The sequence below is a fragment of the Phyllobates terribilis genome, unplaced genomic scaffold (genome assembly GCF_046119375.1).
Source record: "Phyllobates terribilis strain yellow unplaced genomic scaffold, ASM4611937v1 Scaffold_7__3_contigs__length_470593459, whole genome shotgun sequence".
NCBI classification, from domain to species: domain Eukaryota; kingdom Metazoa; phylum Chordata; class Amphibia; order Anura; family Dendrobatidae; genus Phyllobates; species Phyllobates terribilis.
Window position 1 is genome coordinate 375,522,460 of NW_027362767.1, and position 18,858 is coordinate 375,541,317.

General features: G+C 45.1%; 1 protein-coding gene across 1 annotated transcript in view; it reads right to left on the reverse strand.

Annotated features, from left to right (window-relative positions):
- Nucleotides 1–18,493, reverse strand: part of LOC141154865 (endothelin receptor type B-like) — a 45,953-nt gene extending 27,460 nt beyond the window's left edge. Inside the window, exon 1 of the mRNA XM_073641385.1 lies at nt 18,288–18,493. The gene's annotated coding sequence lies outside the window, so the exon portion shown is untranslated. The remainder of the gene's footprint in view (nt 1–18,287) is intronic.
- Nucleotides 18,494–18,858: the final 365 nt, after the last annotated feature.

Here is an 18,858-nt window from a genome sequence, read left to right on the forward strand (position 1 = left end):
TTTGTTTATTCCTCCTGTTCTTTCAAGAGCCATAACTTTTTTTTTTATTATTTTTCTGCATACATGGCCATATGAGGGATTGTATTTGGGGGCACGAGTTGTTATTTTGTAGGACAACATTAATTTTAATGTACAATGAACTGAAAAAGGGAAAAACAGGAAGAAAATTACAAGTAAGGGGAAATGGTAAAAATCATTTAATTACACCATTGTTTTTTTTTTTACAGTTGTTTTTACAGTGTTAATTGTGCAGTAAAAATTACTTAGCGGCGTGATTCTTCAGGTCACTACAATAATGGCTATTCCAAACTTAGGGGGTGATACTTTTATGTCCCCGGGAGGGAAGGTGTTGAAGTGACGCGCCCCCTGGGCCATGTTGTTAGGGATACCCGGAGCCGGATCAGATGGGGGTTGTAGTCTCCGAGTGGCTGTGACCCGGTCCGTGCCCAGGGTGTCAAACTCAGTGTGCGGCAGTCCTTGCAGATGTTCTTAGTGTCGACTACGCCACCCGTTGATTTGCGGTCAAAAGGCCGCCGCTGCAGGATGGTCCGCTGAGGCTGGTGGTGTGTGTGCAGCTGTGGTAGTATAACCCCCAACGGGAGGGGTATAGCCTCAGGGGGTCAGACGTGGAGGATGGTGGTTGTGAAGGTGCAGCAAGGAGACTCAGAGGCATGAAATGCAGTTTCAGGGTTTTTTACTCACTGGTGTTGCTCGGGTCACTCTGTACAGCAGTGACCACCCAAGCCGTGCTGCGTCCACCAGGTGCGGGACTCGGTCAACCCCCAGGCAATTCTGGAGCGTGGTCCTGAGCTCCTTTCTGACTCTCCCTTCCTCTGGCCGTTCCCACCAGGGATCCACTTTTGGCCGGCTCCCTCGGGTCTCTTGGTGGTCAAGCCCCCTCTGGGCTCCCTGACCCTATGCTCGGTGTGCCTTTCTAGTGGATTTGGTGAGGGTCGTGGCAGATCCTGCCCACAACCTCCGGTTCCTGGCTAAGGTTTGCTTTGGCCTCCGCCAGCTTGGGATCCGGTACCCTTTTGCCGACCCTTCACCCTTTTGTCCTTATTCTGGGATCTTGGGGTCCCCTCTCGTCCTGCGCCTCTGGGTCCCTCTTCCTTCTCCTCTCCTGGAGTTACTGCTGACTCACTGACTGACTGACTGACTGTCCTAAGATGGTGCCCACCTTATATACTCCCTCTATGTGTGAGCTCAGGTGACCAGCACCCAATGAGCTCCTACATTTACCCAGACTACTCCCCCTATCTGCCCCTACACTACTGGGATGTTCCACCCCCCTCCCACTCCAGCCAGGGACAGACGCTGTCGTACCTGCACATATACTGGTGGGAGTACCGTAGTTCTGTCCCCCGGAAATGGGATGTATGTAGTGCATGCAGCCTACTAGCTCAGTTCCACACTCCATCCTTACCCGGGAGTGGAATACCACACCTCTGGCTTGAGGTGCAATACCCCTGTAGCAGCCGAGTCCTCAGGGTGCTACATTCCCCCCTGGTAAATCACAGCACGTCCTCGGGCTGTAAAAGAATAAAAACATCCACAAACATACAATTTTTTTTTAAAACATCATAAACATATAAAACATTATATATACTATCAGCATAAAACTTTTTCATATAAAACATTCTTGTTCCTCCGGCCACGGTGCAACTTGTGACCGGGTAAAGTGCAACAGTCTCTTCAAGAAAAACAGTTTCCTATAAAACCGGTAGGGGGCACTTTAAGAAGCGCAACTATATACAAGGGGAATATGGCCGCTCTCAGTCCTCGGCCAGTGGGGAAAAGGAATGGCTGTTCACAGTCCTCAGCCTGTGGGGAGATGGGACACACTGTAACAGTTCACTGGTCCCAACGGGGACTACACTTTTGTAGCAACAGTCTCTGTACCCACACGGGTAATTATTTACATGTTCTATTTACAGTTCATCAGTGGCGGTGTGCTCTTGGCTGAGGGTAATCTTTAGACCCGTCCGGGTCCTCTTGATCCTCCTCACCCCGTAGCTCCTTCTCAGTAAGTCTATGCACGTGCAGGGCATACGGGCCCTTGGCGCACTGATGCCGGGTGAAGGTGACCTCATCACCCAGGTATAGGTCACGACCTCTGTGTCCCTCCGGCAGATGACTTTCAACGTCTCTGCGGGTGACAAAGACGTCGCCAGGGGTCTTGTGGTCCCGGATGAAACCCCACCCGTGCTCCAACTGGAATTTTATTACAGTCCCGGTGGCACGGGGACCGTGGGCTGCACGGGGGTTCCTCCTGGTCCGGCTCTTCTGCTCTGCGCTCTGTATCTGCAGCCGCTGCTCACGGACCCGCCTCTCTCTCCGTTCCCGGTCGAAGACCTCTAACTGCTGCCGGCAGCACTCCGCACGCTCAGCTGCGGCCGCCCGAGTTTCTTGGGTGAACCCCATGAGATCTCCTCCAGTGGGGTCCCACTCAAACTGTGTCTCCTCCAACGAGAGCGGGGTCCTCTTGACGGGCTTCGGAGCCGGAATCAGGGGCTCGCACAGGGGCCTTTCCTTTTGGAGCTCAAGTTGGTAATACTCCGGTGGCCATATAAAGGGCTGCCCATCCGGGCATGTGTGCTGGGCAAATAGATCTTCACCCAGGTGTGGCGCTGTGGACGTTGAGGGCGCTGTTTTGGTGGCGGCGCCCGGGTTCACCAGGCCTTGCGACCAGGCTTGGGGCACCCTGAATGTAAAGGGCACCGTGAAGACGGCGGCGCCCGGGGTTACTTGGCCCAGTGACCAGGCCGGTGGCTCAGTGGAGGTAGAGGGCGCTGTTGGTACTGCGGCGCCCGGGGGCACTCGGCCTTGCGACCAGGCCGGTGGCGTCTCCTGCTTGGCCGCGCATTGGATCGAGGCGCGTGACGTCACAGGGGGCGTGGTCGCGGCTCCGGCCGCTTGAGGCCTAACTTGGAGCGATGACGCAGCGGCTACGGGAACGGTGAGTGGGGCTTCGGGCTCTGCGACGGGGAGCTGGGGCAGGTTTACGGCTTCTAGGCACGGGATATTGTCGTCCCCATTACCTGCCTTCATCTCTTCGGCTCCCTCCGCGGCGTCGTCTCCGGCCGTCGTCCCTCCTTCGCCGTCCTCAGAGGTGGACTTGCTCCTCGCTGCGGGTGACATGCTTCGCTGGCAGGCTCCAGCCTGCAGGGCCATCTCTCGGGTCCACTCCGCCAGCGTTTCCTGCTGCACCCGGGCCATCCTTCGTGCGAGGCCCTCCAGCGCGGTCTGTGCACGCTCCCGGTCTCGGGGGAGCTGTGCCAGGATCTCCAGCAGGCCTTCTGGAGTGGCGGCCTGCAACAGGCTCCTGACCACAGGGTCGGTGCTGCCTGACTCTCCCTCCATCTCCGGGTGTGTTCTCTCTGGACTCCTCTCCAGACTCCTCATCTCCGGGTGCGCTCTCTCCAGACTCCTCCAGGCTGCACCCATCTTCTTCCTTTTGTTCTGTACCCGCCCACATTGGGGGTCGTCCTGGGGCAACTTTGTGATTGCCAGTTCCAGGGGCAGTTCCCTCACGCTGATGGACATATCAATCATCACAGTCTCTGCTGGTGGGGGCGGTTTCCACCTTTGGCGCCATTTCCGATCCTGGCCCACGATGGGAAGTGGCCTCTTACCATCCTCTGGCACGCCCATAATGGCGTCCGCTCTGCCAAGGCGGGAAATCTTCTCAGATGGCGGGAACCGCTTCCCAGTGGCGGGAAACACTGCAGATGGCGGGAAAAGACTGCAGATGACGGGCAAATGGCGGGAACTGATCCGAGATGGCGTCCGATGGCGGGGACCCTCTGGAATTGGCGGGAGACTTCGTTTTGAGGTAAATACGAATTTTTCTTCAGGCACGCAGTACCCGGATGTTGCGGGCACGTGATCCTGCCGACTACGCCAAAGTTGACGCGCCCCCTGGGCCATGTTGTTAGGGATACCCGGAGCCGGATCAGATGGGGGTTGTAGTCTCCGAGTGGCTGTGACCCGGTCCGTGCCCAGGGTGTCAAACTCAGTGTGCGGCAGTCCTTGCAGATGTTCTTAGTGTCGACTACGCCACCCGTTGATTTGCGGTCAAAAGGCCGCCGCTGCAGGATGGTCCGCTGAGGCTGGTGGTGTGTGTGCAGCTGTGGTAGTATAACCCCCAACGGGAGGGGTATAGCCTCAGGGGGTCAGACGTGGAGGATGGTGGTTGTGAAGGTGCAGCAAGGAGACTCAGAGGCATGAAATGCAGTTTCAGGGTTTTTTACTCACTGGTGTTGCTCGGGTCACTCTGTACAGCAGTGACCACCCAAGCCGTGCTGCGTCCACCAGGTGCGGGACTCGGTCAACCCCCAGGCAATTCTGGAGCGTGGTCCTGAGCTCCTTTCTGACTCTCCCTTCCTCTGGCCGTTCCCACCAGGGATCCACTTTTGGCCGGCTCCCTCGGGTCTCTTGGTGGTCAAGCCCCCTCTGGGCTCCCTGACCCTATGCTCGGTGTGCCTTTCTAGTGGATTTGGTGAGGGTCGTGGCAGATCCTGCCCACAACCTCCGGTTCCTGGCTAAGGTTTGCTTTGGCCTCCGCCAGCTTGGGATCCGGTACCCTTTTGCCGACCCTTCACCCTTTTGTCCTTATTCTGGGATCTTGGGGTCCCCTCTCGTCCTGCGCCTCTGGGTCCCTCTTCCTTCTCCTCTCCTGGAGTTACTGCTGACTCACTGACTGACTGTCCTAAGATGGTGCCCACCTTATATACTCCCTCTATGTGTGAGCTCAGGTGACCAGCACCCAATGAGCTCCTACATTTACCCAGACTACTCCCCCTATCTGCCCCTACACTACTGGGATGTTCCACCCCCCTCCCACTCCAGCCAGGGACAGACGCTGTCGTACCTGCACATATACTGGTGGGAGTACCGTAGTTCTGTCCCCCGGAAATGGGATGTATGTAGTGCATGCAGCCTACTAGCTCAGTTCCACACTCCATCCTTACCCGCGAGTGGAATACCACACCTCTGGCTTGAGGTGCAATACCCCTGTAGCAGCCGAGTCCTCAGGGTGCTACAGAAGCACCACTAAGAGGAGCTTACTGCATACTGTTTGTACATTTAAAAGGGTTGTCTAAGCTTGAAACAAAAGTCTGCAAGCACTCTATGTGACTGCACACTGCCAAATCAAGACAGCGGGCAGTACCAATGCTCATCACGATTTCACATTATTCCCAGTGCAAGCGGACAGTCACGTTTCCACGTGTATGCAATTTGCATACATGGCTTGCAGTCACATGCCAACTAGATTCTCTTCTACTTCTCTTAATCTTCCTCTATTGAGAGAAGTGCAGCAGTCTAGTTGGCATGTGACGCCGGCTCGCCTTCGTGATAAAGGTGAATCATGACAGCGTGTGCACCACACACAGCGACGATTTGGCAGTTGGCTGTCACATAGAATGACTGCAGAATTATGTCCCAAGCCTGGACGACCCCATTAACTTGGCAATGCCAGTATGCAGTAAGCCCATATACTCCCCTGATTGGACGATGCATGCAACAATAATTGGAGTAGAAGCTTTGCATCAGAAAATCTGAGCTCTAATGGCTATAAAAATATTCTGAGAAATTTATAAAAAAAAAAAAAGAAAACTGACCCCAAAAATATGTTGAAAGGTGAACATTCACTTTAGGGTCTGCTAAGACTAAGAGACTGTTTTTTTTTACTGCACAGAACTTTAGGGTGTGTTCACACAGGGCATTTTTGCAACATTTTTTTCCACATGAAAAACGCCGGTATTCGCAGGAAAAAGGTTGCTTATATTATGCACATTCTTCATGCGTTTTTCATTGTGTTTTTTAGGTATTCATTTGAATGGGTGAAAAACGCTGCAAAAAGACTGAAAGAATTGACCTACTGCAGAAAGAAAAACACATTGACGGTTTAATATAATGGAAAAAAAAAAATGCAGCATGTAGATGACACTTTGGAAATTGGATTCATTATACTGGGACTGTAAAAAGTTGCATTTTTTTTCGCATGGAAAAAAATGCTGCAAATACTCAACATGTGAACAAGACCTTGTAGTATGAAAGGAGTAGGATAGTAGCTCCAGTGAAGAGAATGTATCACCATGATGACAGACAGCAAACTTTTTAAAAGTAAAATGATTGCAAAAACCTTTATTTCCTAAATGAAGACCTCATGTTTTATCTTCTTGCACGTTATTACGACTTACTTAAACTTCTATTGGATGCAAGTCTGGGACCTGTGCCCTGATCAAGATAAAATGCCTTGTTGACCCCCTTTGGCTTTGCTTGACCCCTAACTTGCAACTTCCTTTGATTTTGAAATAAATGAGTTTTTACACTTGGTCATTACTGAAATCCATGAATCAAATATGCCAAAAGAAATTAGAGGATGAGTGTGATAAAAGGAGCCATATAAGACTTCTGAAAAAAAAAAAAAAAGATAACCAGGACACTCCAGGACTCAGTATAGGGCTGCCACCCGTCCACCCGAAAAACTGTGTATAATACAGGTCTGGTGTCCGGTCTGGTCCTCTATGGCAATCTTCACTTCTGTGGCCGACATCCTCAGCTGGCCATCTTGGGCTACTCGTGAACTTACTAGATCCCGTAACATTAAGATTTCAGTGATTAGTGACTAGACCTCACTTGGACTCAACATCATCACATTGTAGGGACTAGCGAGCACAAAAATCGCCCAGGGGGCCATCTGTGGCCAGAAGTGAGGGTAGCCCTGGTCCGGCTGCCATGAAGTACCTGGATGCTGGCCCAGGGAGGCGTGAGTCATTTTGCTCAACTCTAGAATGCAATGTTCCCCAGACTGAACCATTAACTTTAACAAGACAAATGGAGTCCAAAATTCAAAACTTTACACTTTGCTCAATTTTTTTATAGCATCATCCATCTTTTTAACGTGATTGCACCTTGATTCCAATCCCCTGTAACATACCTACTCATTTCAAGTGCATCCCCTAATTCATTGCTTCAGTAGAGTTTTTTGTATACTATTTGATATATAGTAAGGTGGAATCAATGGAAGATTCTGCACTGGGCACCATCCCACCGAAGTCCGGACTTCATTATAAAACAAAAGTGTTTTTCTTATTGTAAATAAAAGAGAAATTAGACTGAAAAAATCCCCAGTCCCAGATGATACAACATGTGTTATACCAGCTGAAAAGGAATCATTTGACATGGAGTGTGGTTGAAAGCATTTTCTATTATCGACCATTATCTTTCTACTGGCTTTTGCTGGATCTAAAAACACATGATAATAATCAGCAAACACGAGCCGCACCCCTCCAGGGTTCTGCATCATTGGAGCCATCGCTTATTAGTAGTTTAATGTCAAAGATATCCCTAAAGAATAACTCAAAATTCAGGGACCAAAACCATGAATTGTGCCTCCTTTGCCTATTTCCAAATTTGCACCTTGCACAGTTGCCTACTCTGTCCACCCGTTGTCCAGCAGTTCGACTGAAAAATTACAGCAGTGTGGGTCCCAAAACATGGGTGCACTATGGCCATCTTCCCTAATTTAGTCTGGCGTATCTCCCTTCATTCCCATGCCTTGCTCGTATGTTAAAGGGGTTATCTGGGACTTTTTATTATTTTTCCGCTATTGTTCCTCTGTTATTTGGGGATAAGAACTTACTATCAGGTAGTTACTAAGTGCCTGCCGGTGCCGATCGGCAATGGACCGCTCCTGCCGGCGATTTCCCTGCTTCCGCTGACGTCAAGTCGACAGAGCAGCATTTTCTCTTTTGCTCTGTTGATGGGGCGTCTCTGCTGAAGTCATGCTGATCGACAGCCAGCTCCCCGCTGCCTAACTGCGGGGAGCCAGCTGTCAATCAGCATGATGTCAGCAGTGACGCCCCATCAACAGAGCAGCTCGGAAGAGGAAGAGCTGCTCTGTTTACGAGAGGTATAATAAAGCAGAGAAATCTCCGGCTGAGCCAGCAGAGATCGTCCCCGTGCTACCTGCCTGTTAGTTCTTAGCCTCATACACAAAAATAATAAAAGTCCAGGATAACCCCAATTATTCACTGTTTACGGCTAGCTTATCGCAACTAGTTTTTTAGTTTTTGAGCACAGAATTTTTTTTTTCCCAAATAATTAGGCTCGCTATTTCAATAACTCTACATTCCCAACAAAGACCTTGCGGACATTGTGGACATGTACGTTTATATAAAAAATAGCTGGGTGCTGATTAAGGTGTCCTAACCCTTCTGACGCCATGTTCATTCCTAATTACATTACTATCCTTATCTACATATATAAACAATTATGTCGTTGCCATTATATAAACATTATTAGTCACTATCTGGAGCTTCATTTTCACTTTTGGTGACAAGGATTGGTATTTAGCTCTTGTATTGTGGCCACTTTTTTAAAGGAGAAATCCAGTGTTAGGCACAAATGTGGTGGGATGTGGGGATTGGACTCTTATCGGTTTCTATAATGAACGGCTTTGCGAAGTACCAAAACTCTTTAACAAGTGGATAGATGTGGATGAAAATAAAAAAAGATATCATCCTAAAATACCAATAATTTAGAACCTTAAAAGGAATTTGTCACTTGTTTCATGCTGTCCAAACCCCGGGCGGCATGAATCAGAGTCGAAAATGCTTTGACATTTCATAGAGTACATACTTTGAAGAGCAGTTACGGACTATGAGCAGAGAAAGCCTTTCCTGGCCGGCTTCTCCCAGCTCCACTAAATGTGATTGTCAGGTCTCCATCATGTGTGTACATAGGAAGAGAGACGTCAATCATCTGGAGCGATGCGGGGAGGAGCCGACCAGGGGTCACGTCAGACAAGCCTCATCTCTCCCTATGGTTCTTGACTGATATTCAAACATTTCTTTGAAACGTCGGAGTTTTGGCAGCCAGACCCTGATTCATGCTGGCAAAACCATGGGCAAATTGAGTGACAAGTTCCCTTTAAAGGGAACCTGTCACCTCGGAAAATGTAACTTACTTGCAGATATAGGGTCAATCTGCAGGTTACAATTCTTCCTGTCCTTATGGAAAGTGGAACTACCGGGAGACAATCAACTTATTTCCTCTGGGGGATACTCGCGAGAAGTCTTGCAGGCGATTGAGTGAGGAACATTCGAGTGTGGAGGAGAGAAGGAGGTTTTGGGAGGACCGGAGATTACGTGTGGGAAGATATTGGGAGATTAGTTCGGAGATGTATGGAGAAGACAGGTTATGGATGGCTTTGTAGGTTAGTGTTAGCAGTTTGAAGTGGATACGTTGTGGAATTGGGAGCCAGTGAAGGGATTTGCAGAGGAGTGAAGCGGGGGAAAAGCGAGGAGAGGTGGATTAGTCATCAGCAAGGATCAACTGGAGAGGGTCGAAAGTGTTAGAATGGAGACCACAGAGGAAAATGTTGCAATAGTTGAGGCGGGAGATGATGAGGGCATGCACTATTATTTTAATAGATTGAGGGTTGAGGAAAAGACGGATTCTGGAAATATTTTTGAGTAGGAGGCAGCAAAAGGTGGCAAGAGCTTGGATGTGTGGTTTGAAGGACAAGGCAGAGTCGAGGGTTACTCCGAGGAAACGGATTTCCAGTACTGCGGAAAGCGTGATGTCGTTTATTGTGATAGATAGATCAGGCAGGGAAGGTAGGTAAGATGGAGGAAAGATGACAAGTTCAGTTTTATCGACATTTAGCTTTAGGAAGCGAGAGGAGAAGAAGGAGGATATGGCTGATAGACACTCCGGGATTCTGGTCAGCAGAGAGGTGATGTGTGGGCCAGAGAAATAGACCTGAGTGTCATCAGCGTATTGAAGCCATGGGAGTTGTCCCAGGCCAAAGGTATAGATGGAGAAGAGTAGGGGTCCTAAGACAGAGACTTGAGGGACTCCGACAGAGAAAGGATGGGATAAAGAGGTGGTGTGGGACAGCGCTGCAGCCAATCAGTGAGCTCAGCAGCTCTGAGCAACGTTGCAGATAATAACAAACATCGAGAGCAGCAGCAGAGGGAGAGGGGTTTTCCAAAACCGGAATGCCCATATAGCTGCTTGCCTTAATCAATTTTAGGCTTTTAATTTCTTCTTGCCGATACACTGCTATCCGCCTAGAACTGAGGGCAGAGCCGCTTTGTACTAAAATACAGTAAAAAGACTTCTTTGTCCAACAATTTTAACTCACTATGAAAATATATTCCACATTTCAGCTACAGACTTTACTACTTTTCAATGGTGTTATAAATAGCAGATCTACAATTAGCCATGTCTAATCCAGCGTCAGCTCATGAGACGATTAAAAAAAGGAAAGGACGCGGGTTTATTTTGGCTTTCCTCAACTAAAGGCGGAATTGTTTGCTGGAATCATTTATAGCTTTGTAAATTAGACTGATATATTTTATGTGACTGCAGCGGCGGTGGTGACACATAACCCTTCATGGCTGCAGGCGGTGGCATCTCGCTGTGTCTACATCACACACGGATCGTTCCACTTTGTCCATGAATAATGACCTTCTCTCCCATGGTACAAAGCAGCAATTGTGTCACTTATATTCTTTGGCCTCCCCAGACTTTTGGTTATTAAAATTTGGTAGTAAATTTTACTCTAATTAACTTTTAAAAAGGATCTAATGCTATCACACTAGAAGGTTGATGTTTTTTTTTTTATTTATCTAAATCCAATATTTTTAATTTTTAGAAGTTGAATTAGCATTACGTTATTTTTCAGGAAATTTTTTAGTTCATATTTTCCAGTAAAGGAAAAGCAATAAGAATTGTGAGCCAGGGAGGGGTGGAATAAGCACGGATACATGTAACACGCCTAAATAAAAAATGACAAACTATACTGATTAGTGGATCCCAAAAAAATGAAGGCCACGGCCTTTATTAAATTTAATGTATAAACATAACTTTAACTATATTTAAAGGGGTATTCCCATCTCCAAGATCCTATCTCAATATGTAGTAGGCGTAATTATAATAATATTAGCAAATACCTCCAATTAGAAATGTAGTATAGTTCTTCTGATTTGCTATGTCGCTTACCCCATGTGCAGGACATTGAAGTAGTTTAGGTATCCATGGTTACGAACACCAACACTAACTAACTGTCACTATATGAGTAGTCGTAACCATGGATACCTATCCTACTGCAGTGACCTGCACATGAGGAAAGAGACATGGCTTATCAGAAGAACTATACTACATTTCTAATTGGAGGTATTTGCTAATATTATTATTCCTACTACATACTAGGATAGGATCTTGGAGATGGGAATACCCCTTTAAACGATATGTTCACCCAAAGCTCAGCCAAAAGCTCAAGTCCATTAATCAGCTAAAGCTGCCACTGTCTACCCCCACCATACTACCTTGTTCTTTTTTTTGGGAAAACACCTGCCCCCCAACTACAGTTAAAAAAAAAAAAAAAAAAAAAACGTACTGTGCTCACTCTCCCTGGGTCCAGTGATGATTCTCCGATAATGCTCCTGGTATCTAAGTGCAGGACCTGGGGAGGGTGAGTAAAGTACAGTTTTTTTTTTATAAACTTCAGCTGGAGGACAGGGATTTTCCTGAAATAAGGACTTGTGCTGTCGAAAACAATGACAGAAACAATTAGAGAAAATTAAAAGAAAAGGTATAACAGAAACAATTCTGCATTTATCACCCACTCCTGGTTTTGGCTCCCACTCCTGAGAAAAAACACTGAGCGAACACTGACCAAATACTGATAGTGGGGCCGTGGCCTTACCCAGTGGATCCATTATGCATTCATTAATACATGATGGGATCAGAAAATGCTGTGGATAATAGAACAGATTCAAAAGCAATAAACCAACATACACGACATGTTATTAACTATTTTAAAATGTGATGACATCTAGGACACCTACCATTTTGTACACAACAATGCTTTATATATTTAATATTACGATAGAGATTTTATGAACAGATTTGGACTCTGGTGCCATTTCCGAAATCAAAACTAATATTCTTAAGTAAAAAAAAATATCTGAGACAAAGAACATGGCCCCATTATCAGTATTTGGTCAGTGTTCGGTCAGTATTTTTTCTCAGGAGTGGGAGCCAAAACCAGGAGTGGGTGATAAATGCAGAATTAGTGCACTTGTTTCTATTATACCTTTTCTCTGATTGTTCCTCACCTGGTTTTGGCTCCCATGGGGTAAAGAGTGAAAATTCGGAGGTAAAAAGGCTCCTTTATTGGCTGCTATGTCCTTGGGGCAGGTGTATTTATATGAGAGATTTCTATTAGATATTCAAAACAGCTCACAAATAGCTGTACTATTTTGGTAAGCGGCCATCATAGGGCTTCCACAGAGGTGTTTGAGGCCATAAATGTACCTCCATTTACATCTGTTTCAGGTGGCATGCTCCATCAGGCAACATGTGTAAAGCGGTAGAAAAAGTGGGCAATCCCCGCTAGATAACCAACGTAACACTATCACCGGTATTAACCATCTTAGTTTTAATACTAAAATGTTAACTCAACGGTGACATTAAATTGTATTTTTAACACTTTTGGGATTGGCTATCACATTGGAAAGGTCAATTTTGGGTTCAGTCTGTCATGTACAATCAAGAGTCCAGAACTTGACCTACAAAATCTAAGGCTATGGTCACACTATCAGTATTTGGTCAGTATTTCATATCAGTATTTGTAAGCCGAAACCAGGAGTGGGTGATAAATACAGAATTGGTGCAGGTGTTTCTATTATACTTTTCCTCTGATTCTTCCTCACCTGGTTTTGGCTTACAAATACTGATGTAAAATACTGACCAAATACTGATAGTGTGATGATAGCCTAAGACCACGGCCCCACTATCAGTATTCGGTCAGTATTTTTTCTCAGGAGTGGGAGTCAAAACCAGGAGTGGGTGCTAAATGCAGAATTGGTGACTTGTTTCTATTATACCTTTTCTCTGATTGTTCCTCACCTGGTTTTGGCTCCCACTCCTGAGAAAAAATACTGACCACATACTGACCAAATACTGATAGTGCAGCCGTGGCCTAACACTGAGCCTCCTTCTCTTATTACATTTTACCAGGTACCTAACCTGATAAAAGCAACCCCTAGTAGATGTACCACTTGTAGCCGATACACTTTCCCAATGCCCAAATATTTTTTCCAACTTTTTCAAGTGATCTATCAGGGGGCTTCAGTATTAAAGTTGTTTTCCAGTTTTGGAAAACTCCTGTCCCCCTGCTGCAGCTGTGCATGTTTCAACCTTCCCTGGGTCCAGCACTGACTTCTCCATCTCTGCTCCCCATGTCTGTTATTGTCTGCAGTGCTGACAGCGCTGCAGCAGATCACTCTGCTTGAGTTAATGGCACAAACTGCTCATTGATTCGTTGCAGCGCTGTTGATGTGACGTCAGCGCTGCAGACAATAACAGACACCGAGAGAAGCGACGGATAGTCAGCGTTGGACCCGGGGAAGGTGAGAAAAGCATAGTTTTTTTTTTTACACAAACAGCAGCTGACTGATGGGTATTCCAACACCTGGAAAACCTCTTTAAAGTTCAGATGATCACTGCTGGTATTTGGGATGGAGAAATACGATTATAGTTGTAGTTCAGTACCGACATCGTCGACCCTATCTCTCCATTCTGGTGGGATAGGAGGGTTATGGTAGGGTCACACGAGCGAGAGAAAATCCGATTGATTATGTTAATGACACTCCGATCAAACTCTGATCAGAGTGTCAACGTAATGCAATCCGATTCTCTCGGAGGAGAGAACAGTATCACGTTGTCAGAAGAAGATGGAGAACAACATTTCTCCATCTTCTCCATTCTGTGAGTCAGCGGAAATTTGACTGCACTCAGATATCATCCGAGTGCAGTCCGATGTTTTCCACACACCCATAGACTTGAATGGGTGCGGCCATCCGATTTCTGCTGCAAATCGGCATGAGAAAAAAATGCTAATCGGCACTGCAACATTGGTCCGAGTGCTATTCGATAAAACATCGGATAGCACTCGTCTGATTGATACGCTTGTGTATGCTATGCTACCCATACTAAAACCCCTCTATTTCCTATCGTCGTTGAATACAGGGATTGATCTCCATTTTTAGACCAATGATAAACAGATGTCATTTGTCAGTGTTAGAAACCTTTAGGTCGTTAATGATCGGTATAAACAGCAAAGATTTATTAAAAGAGGAAAAATAGCATAAATGGTCTATGTTCAGTGCCAAAATGGCTTTTTGTTTAGCAGGGCACGACACCATGGTGGACATTTTTCTGAAAATTGGAATTTTCAGCCTTGATCCCACATGCTGCAGTAGGTCACGGTCCATGGATTCAATGTCTTAGAGGATCCATGGTTATTTTCTGATTCAGGACAGAGATCAACCAAAGTCAGAGGGTTTAGGACAAGGAGGAGACTGTGGAGAGCAGCAGTTTCTATAGCTCCTCTTCACGTCAATGTGCACGCAAACAATCCATATACAATCAGGATATGGCGGTACAACATAGGCCTATAGACTTTACAGGCGCCATATTGTAGCCTTCTATAACTGTAATAGGGCCTGTACGTGAGCTCAATCTTATCCTTTTCCATTATATATATATATATATATATATATATATATATGTCTTTTCTAGTCTTGAGGAATTAGATATCTTAAGGAATTGTATAAAAGCAGTGGTTTTGCCCATAGCAACCATTATATCATAAGGCAAGAAACAAAATGAAGGCTACAGCTGGTCCCCTCAGGTTTCCGTAGATGATCCATGATGGCCTTCCTGTTGTAAAACTGTCTCATAAAACGAGTGTTATTAACCTGAGACCACTTCCACAGCACCAATTAACTCAACTTTGGTTACTATGAGCAGTAAGTAGGAGTGTTGCTATAGAGGTGAAGGTCTCTGGGCTATTAGAGCCAGGGGGGGTTCAATGGCCCCTCGTTCCCCAAAAATGATACCTATATTATAAATGGTATATGGTAGGTAGAGAGCCGAGTTACACATTTTGCATTGGGTCCCAGAAGCTTCAATTTACGCCTCAGGTCACAAAGCCACGTTCTCACTGGGGCCCTGGGGGCAAATTCACCAATACTTGACATAAGCAAAGTAAAAAAGAAAAATGGTGCATGTTACTGAACCTCAACAGATTGATAAATTGGTTATAACTGGATGTCAGCTCCCCCTTTTTATGGACAAAATGCCCATTTTTTCAAGTGGTAGCCTTAATTAAGCACTCCCATTTTGCCACATTTCTGGAAACAAAACAGAATATGTAAATTTGTATTTTGAACTAATCCATAGCTTTTGTTTTATAATCAACATTGAAGAAATTAAAGGTTCTGATTAATTACAATCAGTAAGAAGGCAATATCTGATAACCCCTGTCCCTACGCTCTATTTAGGACATATGGACACCTCACTGAGGTTCCCTATTAGTTAAAGTGGAGCACTGATGGAGAGAGCGGCTGTAAGGCCAATATCATACATCTGACTTTCATGGTCCGCATATGAATCTCCATGTCCAGACCAGCCACGGGTTTCCTAAGGCTATGTGCCCACGTTGCATTTATGCAGCAGAAAATTTCTGCTGCATAAATGCAAGTCCTCTCCCGGAAAAACGCATGCGGAATTCCGCACGCGTTTATCGTGCATTTTTCGCGCGTTTATCACGCGTTTTCCACATGCGGAATTGCCTTGCATTTTTTATGCATTGGACAAAGGCAATTCCGCTTGCGGAAACGCAAAATTAAATGACATGCTGCGGATTTTTGAACGCGGCATAAACGCTGCGGAAAAATCCGCAGCATGTGCATAGAACTTGCGGAATCCCATTGGGGACCATGGGGTGCGGATATACATGCGTTTTTCAAGCGTTTACGCTGCGGAAATTCCGCAGCATATACGCTTGAAAAATGCTACGTGGGCACACAGCCTAAATGTCCATGAGACTGTTGAGTTTGGGTCGGGAGACCTGAGGCCAATCTGTTTATCGTGGTCCATACACGGATTGTGAAAGCTGGATGTGTGAATCCGGCCTTGCTTTCAATGACTTATGAAGGGCATTTTAGGGTATGCTCACAATGAGTTTTTTTGCGCAGTTTTTGGAGCAGATCTTCTCCAAAATCCTTCTCAAAAAGTCTTGGAAACCGCTTCCAATTCATTTCATCTCTTTGTTATATTTATGAAGGGTTTTTTTTAGCTTTCATGTTTTCCCTGAAGAGGTTTTTGTAAAATGCTTGTCGGAAAAAGAAAGTGCATGTCAGTTCTTTGAAAAGGATCCTGAAGGAAACTAGGCACTGTCCAATCAAAAGACTGCAGAGAATATTTCAGGGGAAATAAAAACTCTTCCAAAACTCTTCAAAACCACTTCGGGAAAAAAACTTAAAGAAAGTAAAAGAAAAAAAAACTGAATGTGAAGCCTAATGGTGTGGACACACGCCATTTTTAAGATTCATGCGCACTCGCCGAGTTTTCCCAAGCCAAAGCCACTTCACCAGCAACCTTTTTCCTAAAGTGTCATCGCCAGCGGTTATGCCGCCGTTCCATCGCCAGCATCATTTACTCTATACTTTCAAGTACAGATGGCAGGTGACTTCCTGGGGTGTGTTCACACTGAGTCTTTTTGCTGAGTTCTTGTCGCAGAAACTGAGCGGAAACTCTCCAAAATCCCCCTTGCAAACTCAAGAGTTCCTTAAAAACTGGGAGTTTCCAATCAGTTTCCTCTCCAAAAACTCAGCAAGTAGACTCAGTGTGAACACAGAGCTGTGAACGGAAACATAATTCCCCATACACAGCACACATTTATGAGTATGACTCAGTGGAAATGCTCTGCAAAAACCAGTGCACAGCTACATCTGGTAAACTATACTAATATCTGAATCACATTTGTGTATCATGGATCTTAAGGCTGTGTGCCCACTATGCGTTTTTCAAGCGTTTTTGATACGGAATTTCCGCAGCGTAAACACTTGGTAATCCGTGCCCCATGATCCCCAATGAAAACCTGCATGTTCTGTGCCCATGCTGTGGAATTTTCCACAGTGGATTTTCCTTGCGGAAAAATCCGCTACATGTCCATTATTTGTGCGTTTCTGCATGTGGATTTGAGGTCCCAATGCATTTGAAAAACGCAAGTCAAATCCGCATGTAAAAACGCTGCAAAAACGCGTGTAAAATCTCCAAGAGTTTTTACTGCCAAGAACATGCAGAAATGCTGCATAAATTTTCTGCTTCATTTCTGCATCGTGTGCACATACCCTTATTCATTTATTTTTCATTAAAACATTAATAAATAAGTATAATTGGTTTTATTCATATGCATTTTCTATGCTCATGCTGTTTTTCAATATGCAGCATATTCCAGAAGATCCTTATGAATACTTGTTTTATCCCATAGAAGTCAATGGGTTGAACTGAAATATGCATGTTTTGCTTCTGCATAGTTCACATATGCATGCCTATTTTTTTTTGCATTTTTTACCATCTATATTTCTTCTACATTACGAAAACTAATAATATGAGAATAAGCATGTTTAAATAACAATAAAATACATTATAGAGTCAAAAATAGAACACGTATAGAACTGGTACCTATGATAGTCTATGGGATGATTTTTTTTGTGGACTGAGTGCAAAATTGTGGAGACATGTCCAATATGTCGGATAAAAATCGGCAATGGCAGTATATGGGTCCGTGAAAAAAAATCGCACAGATCCAGCAGCAATCCATTGACAAAAAAAGTTCTGCAGACACAACTTTTTTGTCCCTCTAAAAAAAACTGCTTTCAACTGGATCCGATTTTTTTTTAAATTGAAGTCGGATATGTTAAATAGCCATCAGTTTTCTTCCATTTGAAACTGATTCAGTAATTAAAAAAACGGATCCTTTTCAAATGAAAGAAAAATGGATGTCTATTTAATGGATCCATCTTCCATAGACTTCAATGCTAAAAAAAACTAGGTCCAATTGAAATATTTTTTTTTTTAGCTGTACAAAAAAGTTGTGTTTGCACAACTTTTTTGTCAGTGGATTGCTGCTGGATCCTTTCTAACATGTGAACACCGCCTTACCCCTACTGGATTTACGCATTCAAGTAGCAGAGCTGAGTTTGCCATGTGCCGCAACTCATTGTAAATTTGTTTTGCAATGTAAAAGTTTAAAAGGAAACTTAGTTCTTCTGCACATCGGCATAAGCAGAATTTAATATTACTTGTAAATGTTTCCATTTTATTTATTTAATTTTTTTTTAATTAGAAATATGCAAATAAAAAGTTACATAAAAAAATGATAAAATGGAATGAAGGCCTGTAATGTTTCGTACCTGACAGCCCAGTAGTTTCCTCAGGCTTCGTGTATCTTTGCTTTGCATAAATAAGCCAAAAGTTAGAAAAACATCAACAAAGTTACATATCCTCTTCATCAGTGTCTGTGGGATGAGTGCTGCTTTATAGGAAGCTGTGACCATGACCAGTGACTATGTACTGATCTCCAGGCTTTGTCTGATGTGTGTGACTGCAGCCAATGAGGTAGAACTAGGGGGGCAGGACAGTCCCAATACTATGATAGGCATGGGGGGGGGGGGGTCTTAAAAAAAAAAAAAGAACAAATTGCCTGTCACAAGGGAAATGAAGTGCTCATTGCAGTGAGAACTGTATGCGGGAGGCTGTCATGGACTCAGGATTTCATATTTCTATAGGGATTGTTCCATCTAATTTTTGCAAAACAACTCCTAAGGATACCTGTGTGCACCCCAATATGTGATTAATTATAGTGATAGCATAATTCATCCTCTATGCCGGGTCCCTGCATCAGAAACATTGCCCAGGCTTGTGAGATTTTTGTGCTCTGGACCTTGTGATGTTTTTCTCCAGAATGACCCTAGTTGCCTCGTA